Below are 7,421 nucleotides of genomic sequence, written 5' to 3'. Positions count from 1 at the left end.
AATATTTGAAATAGTCTAAAAATGTTCTAAATATTCTGAAAATATTCTAGATGTGGTTTGAAAATGTTCTAGATAATCTGAAATTGTTCTATATAGCATTCAAATGGCCTGAAAATAATATAGATAATCTTCAAATATTTAAAGGATCTGAAAATGTTCTAGAAAACCTAAAAATGTTTTAAACAGTCTGAAAATATTTTAGATAATTTCGACATATTTTAAAGGGTCTGAAAATATTCTAGATAATTTGAAAATATTGTAAAAGGTCTGAAAATGCTCTAGGTAATCTGAATATGTTTTAGATAGCACAAAAATAATCTAGATAATCTGAGAATATTGTAAAAAATCCTAAAATGTTCTATATGGCCTGAAAATGTTTTAAATAGCCTGAAAAAAATTCTAGATAATTTGAAAATATCGTAAAAGGTCTGAAAATATTTTAGATAAAAATAATATAAATATTCTGAAAAAATTCTAGATAATCTGACAATATCGTAAAGGGTCTGAAAATATAAATATTCTGAAAAAATTCTAGATAATATGAAAACATCGTAAAGGGTGGGTGAAGTGTTCTAGATGGCCTAAAAATATTCTAGATGACCTGAAAATATTTTAGTTAATTTGAGAATATTGTAAAGGGCCTGAAAATGTTCAATATGACCTGAAAATGTTCTAAATAGCCTGAAAATATTTTAGATAATCTGGGAATATTGTTAAGAGTCTGAGAATGTTCTAGATAGCCTGAAAATGCTCTGGATGGTCTAGAAATGTTCTAAACAGTCTGCAAATGTTTCAGATCGTCTGAAAATGTTCTGGATAGTCTGAAAATATTCTGAATGGTCTAGAAATGTTCTATATAGTCTGAAAGTATTCTGATTAGTCTGAACATGTTTCGTTAGAAAATGTTCTAGATAATCTGAAAATGTTCTGGATTGTCTGTAGATGTTCTAGATAGTCTGAAAATGTTCTACATAGCCTAAAAATATTCTAAGAATATTCTAAGAGAAAACTTTCCAGAAAGCCCCAAAATATTTTAGATGGCCTGGAAACGATCTAGAAAGTCCCAAAATGTTCTAGATAGTCTGAAAATGTTCTATATTGTCTAAAATTATTTTAGATAATCTATAAATGTTCTAAATAGTCTGCAAATGTTCTAGATTGTCTGAAAACATTTTCTAAATAGTCTGAAAATGTTCTAGATAGTCTGAAAATATTCTACATAGCCTGAAAATGCTCTCGATGGCCTAGAAATTTTCTTATTGGTTAGGAAATGTTCTAGATAACTTGCCACTGTTCTAGATAGTCTGAAAATGTTCTAAATAACCTGACAATATTCCAGATAGTCTCCAAATATTCAAAATGGCCTGAAAATTTTACAAAAAGTATCAAAAATGTTTTAGATGGTCTAAAAACGATCCAGAAAATCGCAAAATGTTCTAGTTTGTCTAAAAATGTTGTTCTAGATTATCTGAAAATATTCTAAGTAGTCTGAAAATGCCTGAAAATGTTCTAGGTGCTCTAAAAATATTCTGAAAATGTTCTACATGGTCTAAAATTGTTCTAGATAGTCTGTAAATGTTCAAAATAATCTGAAAATGTTTTCTAAGCAGCCTGAAAATGTTCTCGGTGGTGTGTAAATAGTCAAGATGATTTGAAAATAGTCTAGATTGCCTGAAAATGTTATAGGTAGTCTGAAAGTATACTTGGAGGCATGAAAGTATTGTAAAAAAGTCTGAAAATTTGCTGGATTGTCTAAAAATGCTACAAATCGCCTAACAATGTTGCAAATCGTCTGAAAACATTGAAAATCGTTCAGAAGTATTTCAAATCGTTTAAGAACATTACAAATCGTCTGAAAGTGTTGCAAACTGTCTGAGAACACTTAAAATCATCTGAAAAAGTTGCAAATCGTCTGAAAAAGTTGCAAATCGCCTGAGAACGTTGAAAATTATCTGAAAATGTTGCAAATTTTCTGAAAGTATTGCAAACCGTCTGGTAATGCTGCAAAACGTCTGAGAACGTTGAAAATCATCTGGAAAAGTTGAAAACCACCTGAAAGTGTTGCAAATCGATTGTGAAATCGCCTGGAAATGTTGCGAAAAATATGAAACAATGGAAATCGCCTGCAAATGCTGCAAACCATCTGAAAATGTCATTTATCTGAAAACGTTGTAAATCGTCTGAGAGCGTAGAAAATCGTCCGACAGCATAGAAAATCGTCCGAGAGAATAGAAAATCGTCTAGAAAAACCATAATCTGCTAAAGTGACACCAACAATTTTACTGTATGTATCGCTGTTGTAATTTTAAAATTAAACCAACAATTTTAACTCAACCGCCAGCTCTCCACCTACATCATTTTGCATGCGAAATACACCGCCGCGTCTTGTCGTCGTCGCAGTCTATTTCCCCGTTGTGAATATTTCAAAAACGAATTTAAAATGTCAAAGACAAACTGGAATGCATTTTTAAATCGATTCTTTCATGTTAGAAACGTATTAAACGAGAATATATATCTAAAGATTGTTTTAGAGACGGAAGGAAATTATGAGAAAGGGATAAAAGTAATAGCAAACTTATATTTAAATATTCAGACTTTTTCAGATTTACTATATGAATGCTATTACTAAATATATTTCTTCGCTCATTTTTACTGTCATCAATTACATTTTTTTCGTAATAACAAGTTTCTAAATCAGCAAAAATTAATCTGTAAGTATAATAAATCAAATGGAAAAAGGCGAGTCATATTTTTCCGAAAGTTTTTCGTTTTGTTTGCTAAAGTGTTTGAAGGGAAATTGGAAATTAGACGTCGTTAATAAATCAAACACTCACTCAATCTTATTGTTTTCGGACAGAAATTATATATATATATATATATATATATATATATATATATATGTGTGTGTGTGTGTGTATGTGTGTGTATGTGTATTAAATCGAAAACATTTTCGCCAGATTAATTTTGCAGAGAATTAATCTGCAAATTGCAATCGGAAAAATCTATAATTTTTTATTCTCTTTCATCTAAGTTGATTTACTACGACATGAAAACTCTGTCGAACATAAACAAGAACACTAGTGAGGGCGCTGATGAAAAAAATACTCAAAACAAAATGCAATATAGAAAGAAAAACACTAAACAAAAAATAATATGGAATAGAAAATACTCAGGACAAAAGGCAAACACAAAAAAAAGAATATAGAAAAAATCTTGAATATTTTTTGAATCGATAAAAAATCACTCAAAAAAAGAAATAAAATATAATAAAAGTCTTGAATATTTTTAGTTCATATTAAATCGATTTTATAAAAAACGTTAATAATGACACACATTGGGTGTCGAAACGTAGCATGTGCCTTGATTAATAAACTTACGTGAAAAAAATCACTCAAAACCAATAATTAAAATATGAAAATTTTGGAATAATATGATATTTATATTTATTCGATGTATTAAAAAACGTTGATGGTGGCACACATGTGGTGTCAAAACGTATTAATAAACTTACGTGAAAAATCTCTCAAAGAGTAGAATTAAAATATAAACATTCTTGAATAAAATTATTATATTCATTTTTAATCGATATGATGAAAAAACGTCGTTGATGACACACATTAGGTGTCAAAACGTAGCGTTAGCCTTGATTAATGAATTTAATTAAAAAGTCACTCACAAAGCATTTAAATTATAAAAATAATTAAATATAAATTTATATTAAATCAATATGATAAAAAAACGTCGATGATGACACACATTTGGTGCCGAAACGTAGCGAGTGTCTTGGTTAATAAATTTACGTGAAAAAAATAAAAGGAGTGAAAATTATTGCATTATTATTTGCATTATTGCAAAATTATTTTAATTTTATTTCAAATCGATATAAAAAAGACGTCAATGATGACACATATTTCGCAACGAAACGTACCGTGTGTCTTGATTAATAAAACATGAAAAAATCACTCAAAAAACAATTAAAATATTAAAATTATTGCATATTGGAATCATATTTCAAATCGATATAAAAAAAATGACACACATTTGGTGTCAAAACATAGCGTTAGATTTAAAAACTTAAGTAAAAAATCACTCAGAAAGCATTTAAATTATAAAAATAATTAAATATTATGAATTTATATTAAATCAATATGATAAAAACCGTCAATGACGACACACATTTGGTGTCGAAACGTACAAACTTTATAATAAACAAATTTAATAAAAAACTTAGGTGAAAAAATCTCTCATAGAGAAGAATTAAAATATAAAAATTCTTTAATATTTTATATTTATTTTTAATCGATATGATAAAAAGTATTAATGACGTCACGCATTTAATGCCGAAACGTATAAATATTATAAGTTAATAAAAAAAACGTCAATGATGACACACATTTGGTGTCAAAACGTAGTAATAAACGTACATGGGAAAATCTCTCAAAGAAAATAATTAAAATATGAAAATTCTTGAATAATAATTTATATTTATATTACATCGATATGATGAAAAACGGTAATGAAGACACACATTTGGTGTCGAAACGTACAGAAATTACACGTTTCGACCCTGGACATATGTCATCATCGGTTTCTAACAATCAGCCCTGAAATAGAACTAAAAAATGCAAATTTTTAAATATTATTTTGTTTCAATTCAATATCAACAATAAAATTGTTAATGACGACACATATGTGGTGCCAAAACGTACAAATTATACTTTTCGGCCCAAGATATTTAGTGTTTGATTATTAATTAATTTATTTAATCAATTAGTAATAAAATAAATTTAGATACATAATTTTGTATATATAATAAAACTAATAGTGATGAAAATCATGAAAAAGAAACATTTATTACTTAAATTTTAGTTAAATTAGAAAATCCAAATAAATTATTGTTATAGTTTTAGGTTTTTTTATATCTTGAGTAATATTTTTCGACCGGCCGCCCGTCTATCGCCTCATACGTTGATATCGGATCAATTCCGAGTTTTTACAGCTCGAAATAAAAATTCGTGCCGGAAAATTGCGAGAGGAAAACAACTAACGAGGATTTTCAAACCTTGCAAAAATCGTTAAAAATTATTAAGGGAGAAATTGAAGTAAAACTTTTTTAGTAGAAATATATTTGAAAAATGTCATATTTGGTGCATGACTATGTAACGATCAGAGACATGTACACATAGGAAAAATGGCAAAAAAATCTCTTAGAGCTTGAAAAATTAATCTACTACTGCTACTACTACTAATAGTAATAAATCACTTAACATTTTAGTTTGAAAATGAAACTTTGTATTCACTCTGTGCTTTGTCGACAAAAAATATGACTAATAACAAGGCACAAGAAAAGGCACAAAACACCTAAAGATAATAGTGTACACAAACCCCAAGGGTCCTTATGACAAAATGTCCTTATCTATTTAGTATCCTTGGTTCCTATTTTACATGACGTCGTTTTGAAATGGGTAAAATTTACTTATAGCACAAATATTATATCCACTTCGTGATAATTTTCCGTGGTGATTAAATAATATAATAAATAATTTGTATTATTTACGTAATAAATTTCCAAAAATGATTAAAAAATTTATATTAAAAAATTTATATTAATATATTTTTATCAAAACAAAAACACCGGTTGACAGTTGAAAGTATATAGTTAATGTCATGGATATAATATGAGTCATAAATTGAATAAACTAAATGGATAGTTTATAATTTATTAATTTTGAATTTGAATGAAAAACGGGATAAAAATATATCCTATGTCTTTCTCCTGGCTCTAATCTACATCCCTGCCAATTTTTAGCTAAATCGGTTCAGCCGTTCGTGAGTTATAAGTGTTCTAACTAACACGATTCTTTTTTATATATATCGGTAAACAAAATTTTAGGGTTTATACAAAAACCGACATTTCAGAAAACCGATTTTCAAATTTTGATTTTACTAAAAAACCGGTTTTAACCGGTTTTCGAATTTTATATAGAAAATAATTATTTGCTCGAATATTCTGTAATTTATCCGCAAATTTAGTGTAATTTAGAACAGTATTTGACTGAATTTATTTATTGTTCAATTTTATAGATAGTAAACAAAATTATTTTAATTTTAATTAGTAGAACTAGAAAATAATAGTTTATCTTGATTAAAAAACTTTGAAAATAATTATTCGTTATTCATGCATCATTTTCACATATAAGAATAAAAATATTTTTTTGATAGTGAAAGGAAAGTTTTCGAATAAATTAAAATAATACATTTTTAAATAAAAAAAAATAAAGAAATATTAAATAAATGTTAATACATACTTGTTTTATTAGTTTTTTTAGTACAATTTTAGTTTTAAAAACAATTAAGCTAAACTTTTATTTCTGTTCCAAGCAATTTTAATTAATTAATTTAAAAAAAACTGAAAACGTATATTGAATTGCTACTTAGACATGTCCTTTGTTTACTTACAAAATTTCCTGAAATAGAAAATACTCTCATACTTGCGACCAAATTATGCTTAATTATTTTTAAAGCCTGATATAATAATTCTAAGTTTTTTTTTCTATAATTTGTGGCTTCTAGCGTTTAAAACTCTTTTTTTTAAGTTAGAGTAGAGGAAGTTACTTCTTCAAGAAGTCACACTGATTTATATTAATATATACACTGGTATAAAAATCTAAATTAATATATACAAAACTTTTCTGGGAACTATTTCAGACTGATAAGATATGAAATGCTATTGAACCGATATGATTTCAAGAATCAAAACGCTTTCATCTATATTTTATATTTGGCTATATTTGTCATTTTCCATTTATACAGTGAAAACCGACTTTTTTCACTAAAAAACCGGTTTTAGAATTCCATAATTTTCGCAAAAAAAACGGTTTTTCAAACCGACAAAGCCTACAAAATATATTCGATATAAATTTTTAATTTTTTCTATAACCTATATTTTTATTTGTTTATAAAAGTATTTCAAAATTTCCGTTCAACTAGTTACTAAATTAAATCTATAATCGTATTTAACCCTCCAAAAACGTCTCAGAAACTCTTTCTCTTTTTTCGTCCCCGTTATTGAATTTCCTCCACCGTCCGACGGTGGAGTTCTATTTCGCATCGGGCAACACGTTTGCACTTTTACGGCGCGAAATTCGAAACACGAAGAAATAACTATCTGATTTATTTTAACGGCAGCAGGAAACAAGAAAACCGCTGCAGCTGCAGCAGCAGCTAACTGGATTTGACGCAAATTGAAAATATGCAACGGATAATTAAGTTTGCTGCGGAATGATAATAAAAATGGTAAGATGGTAAGTAAATTGAATTTGTTTAGAATTTTTAAAAAATGTCAGCAGCAATTTGACGCAATAGTTGATAAAATGTTAAAGAAATAGATAAGAAAAAAACAGGATAAATTAAATGGATTT

Source organism: Ctenocephalides felis, unplaced genomic scaffold, assembly GCF_003426905.1.
Source record: "Ctenocephalides felis isolate EL2017-DRISC unplaced genomic scaffold, ASM342690v1 CF-g0.4_SCAFFOLD_01170, whole genome shotgun sequence".
Taxonomy (NCBI): Eukaryota; Metazoa; Arthropoda; class Insecta; order Siphonaptera; family Pulicidae; genus Ctenocephalides; species Ctenocephalides felis.
Note: the sequence above shows the minus strand (reverse complement) of the source record.